Source organism: Coenobita brevimanus, chromosome 60, assembly GCF_032717465.1.
Source record: "Coenobita brevimanus isolate Jiangsu-jjx chromosome 60, ASM3271746v2, whole genome shotgun sequence".
NCBI classification, from domain to species: Eukaryota; Metazoa; Arthropoda; class Malacostraca; order Decapoda; family Coenobitidae; genus Coenobita; species Coenobita brevimanus.
The window spans coordinates 21,099,978-21,123,201 of NC_137013.1; the positions used below are offsets into that span (position 1 = coordinate 21,099,978).

General features: G+C 40.3%; 1 pseudogene; it reads left to right on the plus strand.

The window, feature by feature from the left end:
• The window catches only part of LOC145403311 (uncharacterized), a 64,577-nt pseudogene extending 43,180 nt beyond the window's left edge, over positions 1 to 21,397 (plus strand).
• The last annotated feature ends 1,827 nt before the right edge of the window (positions 21,398 to 23,224 follow it).

Below are 23,224 nucleotides of genomic sequence, written 5' to 3' on the forward strand. Positions count from 1 at the left end.
AACAGTTCGGTTAACCATAATTACGGAAACTGTGTACATACACAACTGTAAACCAAAGAAAAAAAAAGTTCATAACTCCAAGTTTTAAACTACACTTTTGTTGCCATCTTGGGTATCAATGACTATCATAGTATAGGCACAACAGTGATCGTCTTTAACATAAAACCACTTACAGTGCTTCAAGTTGATGTTCAACACCATGGAAAACTCTGCTTCAGAGACAGACGTGCAATGACTGCATTACCTCTATTTTGCTTCAGGTGTGCTCTTTACTGGAATAATGACAAAAATTATACCTCTGAAAATTTTGACTCTGAAAATTATGTAGGAAATTGTATGACCCAAGACTCCTCAAGTCGTACTAAAGATTACCTCATGGCCTGCCGAGAAACAGTATTGTCCCCAGGGGGATCAGAGTGTCATGGACCCCACCATACATGTCTGTGGATCATCTTGTGCCTTCAAAAGTAATGCCTAGAACCAAGCCATTCTCTGCGTTCATTGTAGGTCTACCATTCCCATCCTCTTCAGTAGTTTTTCACCACACTCATCAACCACCCCGCCTGTCCTCCAAAAGTTCTTAATGAATTTTCAATTAAGTTTTGTGGAAGGGTGGGCCATGGGCCAAGAAAGAACTGATAAAATTTAGGGCGCATCCGGATTCTATGCATCCCGCACGATGTCTCCAAAAGTTATCAATGAATTTCAATAAAATATTGTGGAAGAGTGGGCCATGGGTCATGGAACAATGAGGGACTTTCAGAGTCATTCCAAACTCTGTCCTTCACCAGTCTTTTACTGGTTACCATGCTTGTAATGGCCGTGGATTATTTTTACTCCAGTATCGAACTGTGAGATAAAGTAATGGCATATGCCGTTGAAATTAATAAAATATTACTTTGAAAAATCATAACCAACAGGAATTATTTCCTTTATTTTCATAATTTTAGAATTTATAATCGTAGACTTGATACCGAAGTGTCAGGCCTTCACAACTATGCGCTGCATAAATTCTATTCGGTTTATTGAACATTGTAGCTGATCTCTTCCATACATTAAGGCCTATTACGTATTATTAACAAACTTTTGTATTGACAGTTCTTGTATTATCTGCAGTTTATTATTTTGTAAATTTATACATTTAACATTTTGCCACGAGACGCGCATGCACACTAAAGGGACAGTTCTGATTAGAACAGCTCATGCTTGTTTACCAAAGAGCAGTGCTTGTTTCGTCCGTCCTACGTTAATGTTTGAGAATGACCTATACTGATAAGGTGATTAAATGTGATAATTCATGGCTTGCACTGCTGCGCCAGAAAATAAAATGCCTAGTTATTGTTATGCTATTATTATAACTTTGGCACAATGCCCTTTGATTTCTATTTGACAAAATTACATCGCCTGGCTAAGTTTTGAAAAAAAGGTGCCACCTTAATGTTCGTTTAAAATATGAAAACAAAAGAAGAAAATGTATGTATAATTTAATATCGACAGTTTGCTTCATTTAACTTAGGGAAAGTTCCGCATTACCCACTGTTCGAAGCATTGGCGGTCGACGAATAGTCACAAAGCAGTAGCTAGACCCCACATGTCTGGCAACTGTGAGTGGAAGGGAGGGTGGCCGCGGTTGGGAGGGTTTGGAGATTTGCTAACTTCACAGTATTAATTGCCAATGATAATGCGTCAGACGTATTCCCAAAGTGCAAAAGCGATGCAGATGACCCGAGAATGGATCAACAACGGCAAGTAGCACTCAGGGGACCATTATTCGGTCTACGACAAGCTGGGCACTCCATACGAATGATTGCCCGCGAGGTAGGGGTTTCGATCCCCACAGTGAGGAAGTTGACCAGGAGATGGGACGAGACTCGTAAACTCCACGACATAGGTGTGTGTTGATGAACAGTAGCCATTGATAGATATATATATATATATATATATATATATATATATATATATATATATATATATATATATATATATATATATATAATATGTACACACACAGGGAGACACAGAAAAACTTCCCACATTTCAAAGATAAATGAAAAAAATGGTTAAAGATAATCAAAATATTATTTGCACACATCAAACTTCATTTAATTCAGTTTTTATTCATCATGTTTTAAAGATGACATCCTCCAAATGGTGGCTGTCATTGTCTATACACGCTTGGAGGCGATTTCTGAAGACTACCATGGCTCGACGGGTCATGTCGGGTGGAACAACGGCTATCTCCTGCTGGTGGTAACCATATAACCAAACCATACGTGCTCCCTACGTGTCAACAAGTGGGTTGGTGGAGGGTTAGTGCCCCTCCCTGTAAAACAAATAACTCAAAGTCAATGGCCACCCCTTACGGGATTATGGCGTCTGGCAATTGATTGATTGATTGAGATGCAAGAAGTGGCTTAAAAACGCCATTTTCCATCAGTAGACGACCCCCCCCCCACACACACAACGCACCAATAGTGACCTAGAGGCTCATGGGGAAGGTGCTCAAGAGGAGTCTACAATAAGATATCGCCAATATCAGCTTCAATAATAACGTTTTCGGCAATAACAGTAAGTTAGAATAGATACCCAGTTTCTATAATAATGATGTTTATTTCGTGAATACCAAGTTGTTATACTGCCAGTACGTCCATAACAAGATGAGGAATGACACAAACAAGCAAGAAGAGATGAAGGAAATTGCCGAAAATGTGAGCAGTAGCGAGGAGGAGAGGAAGGATCCTCCCCTCACCACCTCCCCTGACTAGCCCACCACCGTCCTCCACTGCCCCACCTGACTCACCAGCCGCCTCCCTCTCCACCTTCACAGCCCCACCTGACTCACCTGCTTCACCTGGCATATCTGCAACCCCCACCATAATGACTGTTGCTGCATTCTTGAAGAAATGTAACATTCAACAGGCTGTAAATTTCTTCATCAAAGCCTGGAATAATACAACATTGGCAACCGTTAAACAAGCGTGGTGCGGCCGGAGTGGTGGTGGGGGCACTGTAAGTGCGTTACCGCGCCTCAGAACTCTTGTTGTTTAAATCCATCAGGCCTGTTGTCTACTGTTGTTAAGGTGAATGGCCATATTTTTGTTATTGCAGCTATATCTGTAGTACAATGTCTGAAAAATTTTACCTTTTTTATGTCTCTAAGGGCCAAAAAATGTCCAGGTATGAGGGGGTACCGCCCATATGTAATTATTCCCATAAGATTATGTATTCCCAGTACGCGAATTCCCAGTGTGCGCGGTCATGGACCGCCCAATCTCTTGCACACTGTGCGAGCCTACTGTACTGTATATATATACTGTATATATAATAGTGGCTTTGTTTTAGACAAAAAAAATATAAATATATGTTATATCGTTACGAATATCTACGGGGAAACGTCTAATGTTAAAGTCGACGGGGAATGAAAGCATTCATACCTGTCCGAACCCAGCAAACTTCCATACCTTTCCTGACAACACTAATTCTACAGACATCAATGCAATTTTTTTCATAAAATGCTGGCATCATATTGTCATGATCCTTACTAAATCAATGCAAACACACAGTCCAAGCCATACATGGCAGATTTACACGTGATTCCCAACCTATCACCAAACCTTCCTCTGCCCCCATTCCCTGCCTCCTCCTCATTCACAGTTACCAGACGTACAAGGTCTGGTTGCTGCTTCACATTTCACCATCTCATACCAGTGCTTCGGGAAGTGGGTAATCTCTATTACACATTATTATCCGTACAAGAGGATAATAATGTGTAATAGAGATGGAAGTCGTACCAAGTCTCCAGTGCCACTTAGCATCACGTATATTCCTTAAGTTTTTGGAAGGGATGGTAAAATAAAGCATGTACCAAATGAACATCAGGTAAGCCTCTGAACGAGTGTTGTCAGAAGCCTTTTTCGGTCCGATATGACTAGTTTTATTCTTGTTTCCAGATGATTTTACCATTTAGAACATTCTCATACTAAAGGGGGTTAATGAAGGCTATTATCATCCAGTTCAGTCTCCCCTGAGTTGAACGAAATCGTCGGAATAAAGAATAAAACGACTTACGCCCTCAAAGTGAAGGAAGTGGCTTAATCAAGCTCATCCAGCAACACACGCTCTAGGCTAACTTGTAATTGCCTTCCCCCCTCCCCTCATTGTATAAATCAAGGTGCATCATACGAATCACACAAATACTAGACTTAAAAACCTTTGTTAAATGCCACAATAGTCTAGTAAATATACAATAAGCATATCCGCCTGCACCGAGAGCTAGCGAAAAGTTAGCTATGTTTTATTCCGCCATGGGGGCGGTCGCCTATGATGTATGGAAACAAATATCAAGAGGCGGTATTTGGCAAATATTAAATATCAGAAAACTAAGGCAATGACAAGCTTCAGGTAAGCACTATTGTGACTCAGAGACGATAGGAATGTAGGTATGAAAGCCAATTCCACTGAACTCATTACGGTTGTAATATAACGAAATGACAGTGTAAGGGATTGCCGGATGGAAGACCAGTGCACGCATGTGCAAAATAGCCAGTCAAAAGTATTCATTCATGGGTGTGATATTTTTTATCAACGAGTATTTTGGTGGCTTTAATGGTCAATGGTTTTGCTAACTCTCGCAAGTTTATCCAGACACATAGAAGAGTCACAATAGTTAAGTTACTTTTCCAGGTCTAGGACTGAGCTAGGGCTCACCAGCTAGGTACCAGACTACACTCTGAAAGTTCCTCATTGATTAAATTTGGGGACGGATCCGGATCCTACGTATTCCACACATAAGGTGACCAGATTTATTGGAGCTAAAAGCGGGACACTAGCGCGCGCGCGTGCGTGCGTGCGTGTGTGTGTGTGTGTACTGACTAATGTGACAGACCGCTACTGCGCTACACCTCAACCTGAGGCTGCTAATCAACTAACGTCCCATAAGAACTCCGAACGTACCGAACAGTGCAGTGAATGGGTTGACCAAAGCTGCCAACTAGTGAGTATCACAGATTTTATATTAGTAATTCGGTACTTCATTTGGTTAGGATTATGCATAATTTTTCTAATTCATCCTAATTTCAGAAAAGGTCATGTTATATCTAATGCAATAGTAATTTTCTAAAAGCAGGACAATTAAGAAAATTTTTTCAAAAAGCGGGACATTCTAGTCACAATTTAAAAAGCGGGACGGACGTCCAAAAGCGGGACTTTCCCGCCTAAAAGCGGGACTCTGGTCACCTTATCCACACAATATCTCCACGGATCCGGATCCGTTTGGCAATGGTACTGGCGGAGCCATGCGCTTGGAGTATTTTCTGGTTTCTTAATATGACGTGAAGGGCACTCGACTGTCAGAATACCGCTCCTCACGAAAGGCTAGTTACAGTCAGTGATTAAGTACAGGAAGAAGGCGCTGTAATTCCACTGAGAATCCTAACAGGAACAGGACAGGACAGTCACGGTGAGCTGTACAACACGAGTGCATTCAGGACACAAACGATCGTTCTGGATGGCGTGTGCCCATTTTACTTATTTTTAGCTTCTGTTTTTAAGATTGTTTGCTCTTATATTGGCTTGGTAAAAAAAAAAAAAATGGCCAAAATCTCGCCAAGCTATAGAGAAAGAAGGTAAAATGTCGCCGTCACTAACGGCAGAAAAAGTAGCTGAGCGACTACAAAACTTAACCAGATCCAGCAATAAAGTCGCCAAGTTGGCAACACTTAATATAACGAAGCCGGATCGAGTTGTGGGAGTTGTCATGGATTTAATCAATACTGTGTAATGTTATGTCCTCATCCCACACTGCCACAGGCTCCAACAACAGTAGTTCATTATAGGAAAGACGTCGCCCAGTGAATCGTTCCTTGTATGGTCAGCCTTTCAATGCACACAAAATTAACTCAGGGGTCGTAATAACACGGCTTCTTGAGTTCGTAGTCTTTATTTTCCAAGTAATTACACTGTTTGCTTGCCAACTTGACTAATTTCACAAGTGCCAGAGCTACACCAACTTACAAGGACCAAAAGTAAACTGACAGGCCTACTCTCTCCCCCATCATTTTATAACATTCCTTGCTACTCGAACGTTCTAGGTACTCCTAGCAGCAACCCAATTCTAGGTCGGAGACACCCAAAATATTCCAGAGCTTTCTTATATTACGTACCACTCTTAAATACTTTAGCATACAGACTGAAATTTTCTAATTTAACATCCAAATAGAAAAAAAAAAAAAATCACTCCATTCATATCAGTAGGCTACCTGGCAATTCCAACTAGCAACTAAAAATGCGAGAACGATCCGGAATTTTCTACTACCACCTGGCAAGCACTCCTGCTTCTTAACAGCAATTTAAAACTAACCTACTCTATAACTTTATGAAATTAACAAACATCTTCATGAGCTTTTGATTTATATAAACACTATTACCGATTTCAGTATTGTAATTGGTGTTTTTTTCTTACTGGAAGGCTCGTAGTCTTTATATGTTATATCGTGTGAATTTTCACTTACCGGTATGTATTTTTATTCATACATTATAATCATTATTATATTAAATTTTATTAAAACACATCTTTACAGTACAACTGTCCATAACGTCAGATGCGGTAGCATTTTATTTATATTTATAAAGGGACCATTAACTAATAAAGAAGCTAATTGGGGGTTTAAAAACCACTTAGAAACATTTTACGGTTATATCCTCTGCCTCTAACTTGTGACAATTATACATATATTTACCGCTCTCATGCAGAATATCTACCTATTGGCAGACGCCTTGGTCCCGCAAAGGGTGACCACAAAGAAATCTCCTCCATGTCGCCCTGTCTTCTGGAATTTTGCTGGACTCTCCCCAGTTCACACCCCTCTATCATATACCTCTCCAGTCCATCCCTCCACCTCTTCCTCGGCCTTCCCCTCCCTCTTCCCCTCTCCACCTCTCAGATACACTGTTCTCGTTACCCTCGTACTCTTTCCTTTCCACATGGACAAACCACATCAGTATATTTCTCCTGGGGCTTTCTGTGATATCCACATCCATACCACAATGCTCCTGCACTTCTTCATTTGTCATTCTCTCTCTCAAAGGAAATCTACGTGTTCCTCTCAGATATTTCCACCGTTTTCACTTCCGACGTGTGTCCTCTCAATGAGGGAAAAGCTTCCACAGGAGATATGAATGGAAAAGTGGCGAATGCTAGAACAGACAGGGTGGTTGTTCAGTGTGATGTACACACTGATGAAGAAGATGGAAATGGTAGCGCTATAATGAACATCTATGCAGTGAATGGCTTGGTTATAAGCATTACTTTTTAAGGCACAAGATGATCCACAGATATGCAAAACCCCCTGACCGCCTGGGGACAAGTGTTTCTCTGCAGGCCATGAGGAAATCTTTAGTACTACTTGGGGAGTCTTGGGTCACACAATTGCCTACATTATTTTCAGAGACAAAATTTTCCGAGGTATCATTTTTGTCATTCTTCCAGTAAAGAGCATTCCCGAAGCAAAATAGATAATTTTTTGAAGTTTAGACGATTCATATGCCGAAGACACATTTTGAGAGGATCTTAATGGAATATAGGTTGAGAATTAGATGTAACTCTAGCCACATAAGTTAATGTAATCCTTGCATGTCAGTCTCTGACGCAGATTTTTCCATGATCTTGAACATCAACTTGAGGCAGTGTAAGTGGTTTTATATTAAAGACGATCACTGTTGTCCCTTTACCAAGACAGTCATCGACACTCAAGATGGCAACAAAAGTGTAGTTTAAAACCTGGAGTTTTCAAGTAACTTTATTTCTCTTTAGTTCACAGTTGTGTACAGTATGCACACAGTTTCCGTAGTTATGACTGAGTTATTAAAATTTAGTATAAAAACACCGATTCCAGTGATAATGCGTTGTTAGGTTCTTCGACGAAAGCTGTAATAAGCGCGTAGGAAGGCAGGGAAGTTATCGTACTTTGCGGGGAAGCCATAAAATGATAAAGGTCGGGAACCACTTATTCAAAGTATATGGAGGAGGTGGAAAGCATATGTACTGAAAGATATTCACTGAAAAGTCTACACAGCATGTGAGGTAGTAGGGGAGATGAGGAAAAGACGTAAGGGCTGAAAGGAAGAGTGTGGTTGATTGAAGAGAAGAAAATGAAATTGCTGAACTGCAAGTAAAATAATGGAAAACGTGGTGATGGAAAACGTGGTGAGAACGAAAAAAAAGTTGAATGTAAAGAAAAAGAAATTAGGAAGTGAGAGTAAGAAGTGAATGAGTTCGGAAGAAATATAAGTTTAAATTGGAGGAAATTTAACAAATTGTTCTAGAGGAAAGCAAAGAAAGCCAGGCAAGGTGATAAGAGAAGTAGTTTATAAAGAGGGTGAGATGAACATGGCAGAATGTTGGAGGAAAGTGAGTATGTAGAGGAACATTTCAAAGAAATGTTGAATATTGAGAACAAAAGTAGTGCAAGTATAAGTGGTTGGCATTTGGTTGGGAGAAAAGTGTATGTGTGTGTATTGTGTCTATGTATGTACAGTATGTGTATGTATATGTATGTATGCATGCATGTGTATGTATGTATGTGTGTATGTATGAATGTGTGTGTATGTGTGGATATATGTGTGTACGTATTGTGTGTGTATGTACTGTATGTGTGTACTGTATATACAGTATGTGTATATGTGTATATGTGTATGGGTGTATGGATGTGTGTATGGATGTCTATGGACGTGTGTATGTATATGTACTTGTGTATGTATTTGTGTATCTATGTATTTACGTGTGTATGTTTGTATCTGTGTGTATGTGTGTGCATGTGTGTGCATTTGTGTATGTATGTGTATGTGAGTGAATGTCTATGTGTATGTGTATTTATTTGTATTTGTATGTATGCGTCTGGTATCTGTGCGTATGTGCGTATGTATGTATGTGCTTATTGTTTGTATGTGTATGTGTATGTGTACGTGTATGTGTATATGTGTACGTGTGTATGTGTTTATGTACATGTTTGTATGTATGTGTATGCATATGTTCGTGTATGCGTATGTACGTCTGTATGTACATGTTTGTATGTACGTGTATGTTTATGTATGTACGTGTATGTATTTTTATATATGTGTACGGGTACGTGTATGTTTATGTATGTGTACGTGTACGTGTATGTTTATGTATGTGTACGTGTATGTGTACGTGTATGTGTACGTGCACGTGTATGTGTATGTATGTGAACGTTTATGTGTATGTGTATGTATGTGTACGAGTATGTATGTACTGTATATGTACGTGTACGTGTATATGTATGTCTAAGTATATGTATGTATATGCGTATATGTATGTGTACGTGGATGAGTATATGAGTATATGTATGTGTATGTATTAGTATGTGTGTATGTATACAATATATGCATGTATATACAGTATTTATGTGCATGTTTGTGTATGTTTATGTGTGTTTGTGTTTATGTGTATATGTGTATGTGTGTATGTGCATGTGTGTATGTGTATGTGTGTATGTGTATGTGTGTGCATGGATGTATGTATGTGTATGTGTATGTCTATGTTATTTGTGTGTGTGTGTGTGTGTGTGTGTGTGTGTGTGTGTGTGTGTGTGTGTGTGTGTGTGTGTGTGTGTGTGTGTGTGTGTGTGTGTGTGTGATTTAAAAGGGATACAGAGTAGGGTAGTGGATGTCGATATAACCTAAGTGAGGAAGGATAAGTTTTGAAAACTTCCTTCACTGTTGTTTCCTGATGGTACTATAAATTGAAGATAAACTGGAGTTTCAAGGCTTGGTGAACGTGTGACTGTAGCCAGGAGTCAAGCAATGGTCTCCGAGACGTCAGAATGCATTGAGGCTGGATGGCCGGAAGATGGATAATGGGCGCCTTTGGGTATATAGGTAGTGTGAGTGAGGAAAGTTATAGAATATGAAGTGCGTGAAAGAGTACAACTGAGAAGAAAAGTAGCATGGAAGTAAAATTTTTACATGTCAACCCTGCGATTCCCACTCTTTCCGTATGGAAGTGAAATCTGGTCCCTGTTGAAAGACAAGAATGAGAACAGGGTAACAAGAGAGGCACTCATTGTTGTGCAACTCTTCGACAATGGCAACGTAATTTCCAAATCACTATGAGTGAGGGTTTTCTCGTCATTGATTAAGATAAAAAAAAAAAAAAAGTTTTCCGGATGCAAAATCTATAATACGATGGGAATCGGTCCCAATAGTTAATTGCTTGTTCCCTGGGATATGGTTTGTCTACCCACCACATTTGGTTCTAATCTCTCTTTTTAGTTTTTGAGTAATCCTGCTAACAGACAAACAAACAAAGCGGTGAAAACACTCTCCTTGTCGGAGAGAATCAGTTATTTGAGAAATGCATGTGGTGTTTCACGGGGAGAGAGACAAATGAGGAAGTGCAGGGGCATTGTGGTGTGGATTTGGATGTGACAAAGCATTAGGAACAAATTTTACGATGGTTTGGCCATGAGTAGAGATGGAGAATTAGAGGGTGAGTAGAAGGGTGAGTATGATGGATAGGAGATGAGCTACGCGAGGGGTAGACCGAGGAAAAGATTGAGGAATAGGGAGGAGAGATACATGAGAGGGGCTTCAGAAATTAGGAGGGCAGTTAAACACCAGAAGACAATGGAACATTGTGGCTGTTTGTGGCCACCGCTTAGGGGATTAAGCCCTCTGGTTACAGGCATATAGGAAACATTAAGTAATGAAAGAAAAGAATTCGGGAGCCTAATGCTAATCGCTCACCAGAATATGCTGTTGGCCAAGTCCAAGATTATGCTCATATCTTTATACCCTAAGGCCTAAAGGATTCATGTTGATAGCTCAAGCCGTTAATTATATATAATGGTGCTAAAGGCGGGCGATAAAAACTAGTTGACCTTTAGCAGCCATTTTGGTGACCTTGACCTTGACTCCAACCGTCCATTTTCGAACTCAAAGATTTTGGCCATATCTCGATAGGCTACCCTGAAGAGTTCATGTTAATAGCTTTAACCGTTCATGAGATGTAATGGTACTAAAGGAGGGCGATAAAAACTACTTGACCTTTGGCAGCCATTTTGGTGACTTTGACCCCGAGTGCCCATTTCCGAAATCGGCCCAGGTTTTGGTATATCTTGATACCCGGAAGGTTTCATGTTGATAGCTGAAGTCGTTCATGAGATATAATGGGAACACACACACACACACACACACACACACACACACACACACACACGGAGGCGGGCAAAAACATTATCGCTCCGCCTTGTAAAGAATGGTGATAAATATCGTGACACGTCTGCCGCCTCTAGGACCTGGAATTGTGTCACACACACACACACACACACACACACACACACACACACACACACACACACACACACACACACACACAAAGGCAAATTCTTAGAAACAGTATTAGCTTTCAATTCTTATTTGGAGTTTTATATTGCCTATTCAGGTAAGAACAAAAACATTTACGTATTCATCCACAAACAACACTGTTCATAGCACCATGTAACACTTGTACAGTCTATGTGCGTTTTAACAGGGGGATATCCATTCACTATCTGATTCGAGCTAAACTACGCTATCACCGCCACCCCATACGAGCATACCTGTCTCCTATCACTTTCATTACATCTTACGTTCTTCCATTCCTGGGAGGTCTATCTTGCTTTCCCCCCCTCTCCTTACTTATGCCATGGTATGTTTTTGATTTTGTTTTTTCCTTCTTTTCCTATACCCCTAGTCTTCACTTACCCACAGAACAACGTGGTATAGAGTTAGAAGATACGGACCTGCAGTGATCCATAAACTTATTGGATTCTTTTGCTGCTTTGTCCAGTACAAAGTATGCATATCCGATTATAAACAAGAAAACTATATTTTTATATGTTGAAGAGCATCTGAACTGATGAAGTGGTATCTAATGGCCTAAAAAGACAAAACTAATTATAGTTAAAAGTGAAGACTGCTTGGTAAAACCAGGCGGTATTATTTCCGTTTCACCCTTTATATAATATATATATATATATATATATATATATATATATATATATATATATATATATATATATATATATATATATATATATATATATATTGTATTATAGACAGACAGATATAGATATATATACTGTATGGAGAGAAAGAGAGATTCAATAGTTAAGAGCTCACTTGTCCCAACACCTTTTCTTCTACAGCACTTTCATCGTAAATCAATATTAACAAATATTCTTTTTATTTAATCTAGCCAGTTGGCGACCAGAGCAATGGCTGCGTAAATGACTCAACTAACCAACAGCTGAGTTACTGCGTAGAAGCGGTTTCCCCACTGGTGTGAAAGACATTCTTCTCCCCCCCCCCCCGGCCTTTTTTTTTTTTTTTTCTAGTGAATGGGAGGCTGACAACTAAGGCAAACTTGGGATTTGTTTTAGTTAGGATTCAATCGCTCGGGTTCTAGGTTAGATTAAGTGGCGTTGGGGTAGGTCATGCCTAAAATGGCTTGTAATTCAGTTTCTCAAGGGAGAGAGGGCTGTACAACAAAAACTGGCTTTTTCCGACGAAAATATTCGCAGGTATACAATGAAAATATTGTTTTGATAATTTCATGTAATTTTATATATTTTTTGGAGCTAAATTAAAAAATTAAAACCTTCTCCATCACGTAACATTTTTCTCAACACCTCAGTTGTCAATTACGTTTTTTTTTTTTTTTAATCATTTCTCAGTATATAATTATTTACATATGGATATTTGATTACAGTGATAACAAGTTTGTTTATTTTTTTTAAATTAAAATCCATATTTGAAACAAGTAATCTTGCTTGATAAGCCAGAATACAGCTGGAAAAACAGTAATTACTCATACCAGTATCTGAGTGAAGCAAACATTTGCGTGTGACTCAGTTGACTAGTGCGCTTATAAATTACTTTCGGTGATTTTTTTTTTTTTTATTTCAGCGATATATTTTTTTTTACGTAGTGATTTTTTATTTTTTTTAACAGATGCTTCTTGTACTGTTACGATTATTTTATGACGTCTAGACCTCATTTCACAAATATTGCATTACCTTCCCAGGTCAAATCTGAATCATTATTATACGTGTTCCGAGAAACAGAAAAATATTAGGGTTAGTTTTCAATTGTCTTATCCCTAGGAAACTATTGGGGAACCTATTTTAGTATACAAGTTTTTGTGTTACGAACTGATGTAGGACATTAGGCCGTATTATAGACAGATAGACAGGTAAAAAGAAAAATACATAGATAGGAAGATAATAACCACTAAATATGGTGCTTTTAAAAAATCACAATGAAATGTTCATTCATAGCTATAAAAAAAAAAAAAAAAAAAAAAAAAAGTGCAACAGTCAAACCTCTGCAGTTTTTAAACATCCTGCACCTAGACGAGACGCTTACCAACAACACTGCTGAAATATTCCTTACAAAATCTATCGCCCCCCAGGGTAAGGGTGTAGGTTATGGGGTCCCACAGTAAACAACCCTTTTATGATTGCAAACGTCACGCCCGTCCAAAACACATCCCATCGGACCATAACCTAGACACTCACCTCTTCTCACCGTGACAATAATCATCACCACCACCACCAAAGCAGAATGCGGCCACACAGCCATCACGACTCTACAAAGACAGTGTGGCGAGATTAGCTTAATGCATTAAATATTAATACTGCATATTAGATTGGTATTCAGAGGAAATGAATGATTAATCATTGGGTTGTGCTCATAAATATTATCACCACAGAAAACAGAACTACCTGTATGCAGTGAACCTACCTATAATGGGGACAGAGGTCGACTACTGGCACTGATACACTCAGTTCAACTGATCACAACGTTGTGGAAACCATTGGCAATATACATAATGATAGCAAAGCTCTAAATGGATCTTTACTCCTAACTGGAACCCCAAACTCTGATAGTGATGTATAACGAATGTAGATGGCGTTGGCGATGAAGTTTGTCTTCTGCACGTAAACTGAAGTAAACTTTTGAGGAATACATGTTTCTTCACCAGGCTTGGAGTAATTGTAATGGTAATTTAACTGAAATGTAATTAATTACACATTTGGGGTAACTGTAAGTGTAAATGTAATTAATAATTTTTATTTACGAGTAATTGTAATTGTAATTGAGCTTTAAATTCACAGTAATTGTATTTGTAATTGTAATTGACTGTTTAGAAGCTTAATAATTAGGATTACATCACACAAATATTACATTATATACTGGAGAGAGAGAGAGAGTATGCTATAGACTCAACATGTTACATGAGACGTGACACGTCCAATACTTGTATATCTGAGATCTGAAGACTGTACGAGACTACTGTGTGTATTGACCATCGTGACTACATCTACGTATGTGGTGTGACAGGTTTTGTACTCCAGATCAGTGTGTGTTTCCTTCATGAAAATGATATTTTTCACAAACATCTTTAAGGTACTACCAATAATCGCAAATAATAGGAAGTAATTACTTTTAACTTGTCATCTCTGCATGATTTTTAAATTCATATGATAGTTTCCTGTAAGCCAAGAAACATTTACAACGCTGGGTGGTAACCATATCACCAAACCATACGTGCTCCCTACGTGTCAACAAGTTGGTTGGTGGAGGGTTAGTGCCCCTCCCCGTAAAATAAATAACTCATAGTCAAATGGTCATCTCTTAAGGGATTATGGCATCTGGTAATAGACAGATGATTTTTTTTTTTTTTTTTGCACTAGAAGTTGTGGCTGCATGTTTAATTTCAAATGAGAGAAAATTTAAAAAGGTATACCGGTATATATATATATATATATATATATATATATATATATATATATATATATATATATATATATATATATTATATATAGGTAGCTAGATTAATAATTAGCAGTTAGTTTAACTTATACCACGGAAAAAAGTAACCGAAATATGTAACAGAATACTAACTGCTGTAATTATATTTGCAATTGTAATCTGGAAATGTGAAAACTGAGTAACTGTAATTGTATTTAGCCTTTTTCTTCCTTATATCTGTAACTGCAACTGAGTAATTGGACGAGTAATTATACCTTTAACTGTAACTGACCCAAACCGATGTAATTACTCAATCTGTTCGTCACGACCTACATCGGCTGCACCATTTTACCATCTGTACAACTGAAAAAAAATGTAACTCATGAAACCGCATCAGTTATATACACAAATATATACGTTTCAGTCATTTTATTTATCAATGAACGTATCACTCTAAAGGAACCATGGTTGCATTTTTCTCAAAAAATGGATTGAGACGAAGTGGCTTTCTCCCACGTGCACCTGACATTGAAAGAGGAAAATATGGTCAGGCGTTCACACTATTGTGTTGTGTGCGGTAAAGCCAAAAGCATAAACACCAGTAATATGTGTATCATCGGTTCCCAAAAGACGACGATTGGTAAGTACTGTTATGTGCCTTTAACGTATGGTTACTGATAATTGGACCCTGAATGACAACCTAGAGTAGGCCTACCCAGCAGCTCTGAATGTAACATGCACATTTTAGTTCTCATTCATATTCATGCCTGTGGAAAAGGGTAGCTCAGAGGTAGAGCGTTGAATCAAGACCGCGAGGTGAGTTCGCGCCCTGCACGGGTAATAACCTTGCTGAGAGAGGTAGAGCTCTCCCGTCACCCTAGCAGGGCTATGATCTATCAATGTCTAACTGAAGGATTACTCCTCTTTATTTTTTTTTTAATCCGAGGAAGAAGGAACCAAAGGCTGAGCCCGCATGAACGTTCCTTCCAAGAAAAAAACAAAAACAATACAAAAGAGAGCCAAATTCAAGGTCCATTCATTTCAAGATGCCTGGACACACTGCGTTTGAAAGATTGGAGATCATAGGAAGTAGGAAATAAAGACAGAAGGAGACAGTTCCAGAGTTAACCTGTTGCATAAATGAAGGAGTGGGAGTAACGGTTAACTCTTCCATTAGAAAGCTGGACAGCAAAGGGATGAGAGGTTGTTGCTAGACAGGTGCTACGCACCCGTCGTGGAGGTGGAGGGATGCAGGCAGACAGTTCAGTGGAGCAGTGACCATTGAAGCAGAGATAGAAAAGAGATAAAGATGTAACAGCGCAGCGAAGAGACAGAGGTTGAAGAGAGCCAATAAGAGGAGGAAAGTTAATGAGATGAAAACCCTTCGACTCCACCCTATTTAGAAGAGCTGAATGTGGGGAGCCTCCCTACACATGAGAGTTGTACTCTACACAAGGGCGAATAAAAGCCATATAATAAAGTCAACAACCGTGCAGGAGTAAAGAAGGCACGGAGTCGGCTTAGCACAGCTGATCTCTTGGAAGCAGATTTTACAAGACATGCAATATGATCTTTCCAACATAAGTCCCATGTGAATGAAACCCAAAGCATTTCAAGGATGATGCAGGGCTGAGCTGAATATTATTAAACATTAGTGGGTACTCCTGTGGAAGATTTTGACTGGTTGATGGGTGTAAAAACTGAGTCTTGGATGCATAAAAAACAACAAGATTATTTTTACCCCAGTCAGAGATACGAGCCAAGTCAGACATTAGGTGTGCCATAGCCTCATCCCTTGTTTCTTGAAGTAACTGCTGAGATTGACGTTGCGAGAACGGAATAGAAAGGTGAAGGGTGGAATCATCAGCGTACGAGTGGATAGGATTAGATGTACAGCTTAGAAGGTCATTGATGAAAAAAAAGGAAGAGAGCTGAGGAACACTACTGTTGACAGATCTAGGAGAAGGACGAAAGCCGTCTAGAACAGCAGCTATAGAAGGACCAGAAAGGAAGCTATAGATGAAGGCACAGACATAAGGATAGAAACCGTAAGAGGGCAGTTTGGAAATTAAAGATTTATGCCAGACTCGATCGAAAGCCTTTGAGATGTCAAGTGCAATGGCAAAGCTTTCGCCAAAGTCCAGAAAGGAGGATGACCAGGAGTCTGAAAGGTAGGTGAGAAGATCGTCAAAGAAGCGTCCCTGATATAACCCATACTGACGCTCAGAAAGAAGGTTGCAATAGGAAAGATGCTTTAAAATTTTTCTGTTAAGAATAGACTTGAAAACTTTTGAGACACAGGATGTTAAAGTAATTTGAGGATAGTTGGAGGGTTGCGAATGGTCACCCTTCTCTGGGGCTGGCTGAATGAGAGCAAACGTCCAGCAAGAAGGAAAGATACAAGTTGAAAGACAAAGGCGAAAGAGTTTACCTAGGCTGGGTGTAAGCACAGAAGCACAGTTCTTGAGGACAACAGGAGGGATCCCATCAGGCACATATGCCTTGTTAGTATTGAGGCCAGTGATGGCAGAAAATACATCAGCTGAAGAAATTTTAATGTCAGCCATGAGGAAGTCAGAGGGGGGAAGTGAGGGAGGAACAGCACTGGAATCGTCTAAGGTGGAATTGGAGGAGAAAGTCTGAGCAAACAGATCTGCTTTATTGGTAAAAGAAATAGCTAAAGAGCCATCAAAGTAGAAAAGAGGAGGGAAGGATGATGAGGTAAAGTTGTTAGAAAGGTTTTTGGCAAGGTGTCAGAAGCAGCGGGAAGAAGTCGAGTTGGAGAGCTGAGAACATTTAGTACAACTGAAATTATTTTTAGCAGAGCGAATGACAGACTTAGCACGATTCCGGGCAGAAACAGAGAAAAGATGTAGTTCAGGGGTGGGTTGGCTCCAGTGCCTTTTATAGGCCCTCTCCTTGTTGTGGACAGCATTAGAACAAGCGTGATTAAACCAAGGCTTTCTTGCATTAGTCAAAGGATATGAGAAAGGAATGTGTGTTTCCATGCCCAAGAGAATAACCTCCGTAATGCGCAAGGCACACTCAGATGGCTCCCGGCCATGGAAGCAATAATCATCCAGGGAAATCTAAGAAGTACTGCATGAGGTCCTCCCAATCAGCAGCTCCAAAGTGTCACAGACAACGTTTTTTTTGGAGGGTCCACAGGCCGTACCAGATCGATAGGACAGGTTAAAATAACAAGGTTATGATCGGAGGAGCCCAATGGAGATAAAAGATTAACAGTGTAAGCAGAAGGATTAGTTGTAAGGAAGAGGTCAAGTATGTTGGAGCTCTCTCCAAGGCAGTCAGGGATACGTGTAGAGTGTTTTACTAGCTGCTCTAGGTCATTAAGATTAGAAAAGATGAAGACTTGTTCACCAGGTGGATCAGTGAAAGGAGAGGAGAGCCAAAGGTGGTGGTGAACATTGAAATCTCCTAGAATCGAGATTTCAGAGAAAGGAGAAATGGATAGAATGTGTTCCATCGTAGAAGTAAGATAGTCGAAGAATTTTTGTTAGTCAGTAGAATTAGGAGATAAGTAAACAGCGCAGGTATATTTAGTCAGAGAATGACAGGAAAGCCGAAACCAGAGAGTAGAGAATTCAGAAGAATCAAGTTCAGGAACACGAGAGCAAGCTACGTCGTTGCATACATATACACAACATCCCCCTTTGGCTTTGAAATTAGCATAGAGACAGGAGGAGGATACAGAAAAGGGTTTGCTGTCAGTTACCTCAAACCGCTGAGTCTCGGTAAGGAAGAGAAGGTGAGGTTTAGAGGAGGAGAGATGGTGTTCGACAGAAGGTTAGAGGAAAGCCTGCGAATGTTGCAGAAATGAAGCAGTGAGTCAGACAGTGGATCCAGGCAGCTCAAAGAGTCATCACCGGGAGAGGGGCGGATGGTGGAGACATTTATGGTCCCCCCCCCGGGACTCCGAGGCTTAGGCATTCCTGGTCGGCTTTTGTGTGTATTCATGTGTGGTATACACCATTTTATTTTGCTGCTTAGGCATTATCGGTTTGTAGGGCTTTGAGTTTTCAGTAGGTATTTTGCACAATGCTAAGTGCTTACTTTAAATATGTGCTTTTGTGGTGCATGGTTTTGAAGCCTATATGCCTGCAATGCCTAGTTAGAATGCCATATTAGACACCAAAGGGAAGCTTTGTTATGTATAATTAATGTAGTATGCATGTGGTTATCAGAAGTCCTGTTTGTATACTGGTGGTAGGTCTGTGTTATTAATATGCTGTTCATTCATTCATTCATTGCCAGACGCCATGTATCCCAGACGGGGTGGCCAATGGCTTAGAGTTAATTGTTTTACAGGGAGGGGCACTAATCCTCCACCAACCCCACTAATATGCTGTTAATTGCAATATATGAAATAAATATGCACCTGTTTTTGGTGGTATCATTACTCATGATATAATTATAAAATAATTTAGAAATATTTAAAGGAGAAACGAATTTACGTGAAAACAGAGAGGTGAGACAATATCCACTACACAAGATGAGAATGAGACACTAAATTTACTTCTGTTACTAACCAACTGCAGAAAGGATAGAATAAAAGGAAATAGACAACAATATTAAAATTATATAACATCAGGATGATAAAAATACATATAATCCTGCTTAACAAATTAATAAGATAAAGGAAGAAAAAATAAATATAAGGTTAAATTGCCAATATAGTAATATCAGAATAAGGGGAACGATATAAGCCTATACTCCAGCTGAAAATATAGGTGCTGCGAGAAAAATACTGAGAAGAGATAAACATAACTACTACATAACACCAGGATTAAACAGTAAGTATACTCCTGTTAGCGTGTATTAAAGATTTATATTTGTCCAATGATACTATGTTAGTTACCCATAAAAAAATAAGGTTATGCGTAACCACAATAGAGGGCGTGAGGAACTGCCACAAAACCACAACAGAGGACGTGAGGAACTGCCACAAAACCAAAATAGAGGGCAAGAGGAACTGCCACAAAATCACAATAGATGGCAAGAGGAACTGCCACAAAACCACAATAAAGGGCAAGAGGAACTGCCACAAAACCACAATAGAGGGCGTAAGGGACTGCCACAAAGTTGCCAACATGTATTTTCGTCGTCCATTTTTCTGTTACTGCAGTCACTTTGTTATCGTTGTTTATATGCCGAGCCGATAGTAAATGATGGAAACCAACGATCAGGGAATATAGGACGGGGGGGGGGGAGTAACTCCCACCGGGACGAAAGTATCCCATAATAGTTGCCGGTCTGTACACTAAATGGGGGGTCAAGGGTTTCTGTTGTTGTTGCTGTTGTTGTTTAGATTTACCACCCTTGGGAGGACCGGGCCAAATTAGAGGGCTTCTGTCCTCTGCATATTTATATTCGTCAGCTGAGTGAAGCATTGCCAGATGTGCGATAATTATCGCAAAATGCGATATTTTGGCACACTTTGCGATATGCGATAGCATGCATACAATAATGCAATAACTTTCATATATGTGTGATTTTTCAGTCAATAGTGTGATAATGTTTACGAAATATATAGTATACTGATTTTCAAACTATCTCCATACGGTATGTTACGAACCGGTACGTTATGTCATCGAGGACTCACGCGTCCAGTTCCTGTTATATTCTTTGAATGGGACAGGGACTCAGTGGCTCAGTGGTAGAGCATCAAGCTCTCAATCGGGGGATTGCGGGTTCGAGCCTCGCCCAGGACTGCCGTGCCGGGAGTGGTAGCGCGTTCCTGTAACCTAATGGGGCTATATGATCCAATACAGGGTCTAGCTCAGGGGAACGCCATTTCTCCCATTTTTTGAGTGGGACTGGAGCGCTGGGTGCGGCTGGGCAGTGTTGGCGCGGCAGCCACAGCAGTAACTTTTCTGTCCTTGGATATACTGTAAGCCTATATGAACTTGGGATTTGTAAGTGCTTTTGCGGCTTTTCCATGGGTGACACAGAATGAAGTGACACTAGCGAGGTAGAAGTTAATAGCCGTGAGGTATCAGCAGGTGCAGTGAAGAAAGCTAAATATGAGAGAAAATATAGGCGAGAATGAGAGAAAAAATTTCCATGGTTAAAACCTTCTAAAAAGGATTCTTATAAGGGAATGTGTTACAAGTGCGGTGTTGAGATTGTAGCTCAGATAACTCCATTAAAGCTACATGAGAAAAGTTCAAAGCATATAAGAAACTGTGCTTCCAAATCAAGAACTATAACGGAGCCATTTGCTGGTGCCAAGGGACAGACAAGTAAAAATGATGCAGTGAAGTCAGCTGAAAAAAAATTAACAGCAATGATGATGGAACACAATATAAGCTTCCAAGTGGCAGATCATCTGTGTGATGTGCTTAAGGACTGTTTTCCCGATTCATCAATAGCTCAAGACCTGAAGATGAAAAGAACCAAGTGCCAGAGTGTATGTAAGAATGTTTTGGCTAAGTGTTATAAACAAGAATTAGCAGGCATATTGAGGCATAGCAAATTCAATATTCTTGTGGACGAATCCACAGACATTTCCACCTCCCAGAATGTCTGTATAATGGTACGAGTGTCTGAGAAAACTGAAGTGTGAGCAAGGTTTGGGATTTAGTGCCAGTATTCAGCAGTGATGATCCTGAAGGGGCAAGTGAAGATGCAACAAGTAACAGAATATTTTCATGTATGATGAAGTCACTTAATGATTTTGATGTGCCTGTGTCTAATATAATTGGTTTGGGGTCGGATGAGTGCAATACTATAATGGGTGCAAATAATTCTGCAAGCAGCAGGTTCAAAGACTTATGGCTTGGTATTTACATTATGCAATGCATTTGCCATGCGGCCCACTTATGTGCTTCAGAGGCCTGTAAAAAATTACCAAATGAAGTAGAGCTCATGAAGTGCACAATTCCCTGAAACACCCATCAAAAAGATTGGTCCAGTTTAGTGAATTTCAAGTTTTCAGGTGCTCCGAAACATAGAATTTTGCCACCATCTAGGACATGTTCGCTGTCTTACACAGCTGTTGTCAAAAGAACGCTAGAGCAGTGGGGGCCTCTTCAGCTTTGTCATATGGACTTAACATTCCAGCAGTCAATGAAGACGAAAACAACTGTGAAAAATACCTACGAAAAGCTCTGTAACCCTTTAATCAGACTTCATTATTGCTTCCTGGAATCTGTTTTGCCCAAACTCAGTTAAATCTTGTTTCAAAGTGAGAGGGTTGATTTTGATTTGATTAATTTACAACGCCCGAAGGCGACAAACCTAGAACAGTGCCATGCGGCCATATGTGAGGTGAGTACAGGGAACTCGTGCCACGCAGGACATGCTGTCTAGCTATAACAAATTAACACCCACCAAAGTGTGGATGACGCATGAGAAAAACATACAGGTTATCTTCCAACAAATGTTTACAAGTGTCCACTAATGTGAGTTCTTGCGGTATTAAATCAGGGACAAGTGGACACTGCAGGCAATAATGGTCAAGGGTGTTGGCACTGGGTGTGTCACACAGCTTACAGGAGGAGAAATGAGGTGCGTTGCCCGCCCCAGCTACCTGCCACACAGGTCAGTAGCCCAGTCTGAGGCGGACACACACCACGTTATGTCGACAAACCATAAGACCACTGTGACAATATTTATGGGGATGAGAGAGAAAGTGGTCATAATATTGGATGGACGCACTATAAGCCCTCTCAGCATTTCTACCATGAAGAATAGGGGAACAGGCTGCTCTGATTAATATCTGCTTGTAGCAAATGGGGGAGGCACTAGTAGCATCCACAGCGGGCATTCCAGTCCACAGGCAGTCTTTGCAAGAAGGTCAGCGGTGTTGTTGGCTGTGAGACCAATATGAGAGGGAATCCACAGAAAGTGCACCACCAGCGACCAATCGCGGGCAGTGGCCAGTTGACGGAGTATCTGCATAACGAGGTGTTGATATGTGGGTCTGGGAGAGGAGAGGGCATGGAGGGCCGGCTGTGAGTCACAGATGATCAATCCGTTGTTGTTCGTCCGTATTAATAAAGAAACTGCATCTAGGAGTCCATGTATTCGCAATATGTAGAGCTCGACGAGGTTGGCACTCGACGGCCAACCAGCCCCCTTGAGGTGGGTCCAGAATTGGGGAAAATACAGCACAGCCAGCATTGCCATCCTCCTGCAGGGAGCCATCAGTGTCAATATGGTGGGCTGAAGGGAGGGAAGATGACAGCCTGGTGATGGTCTCCGAAGCTAGCTGTTTCTGATGCCGAGGCAGGTCAGTCTTAGAGGCTGGAGTGCATGAGATAGCTGGCACAGGGGTCTGCCAAGGTGGAATGCTATAGTCCACCTCCTCAGCAAGCACTGGTACGTTGATGTTTAACCATCAGACGTTTGAACAAACAGTATTAACTAGTGTGCAGCCACCACTGTGAAG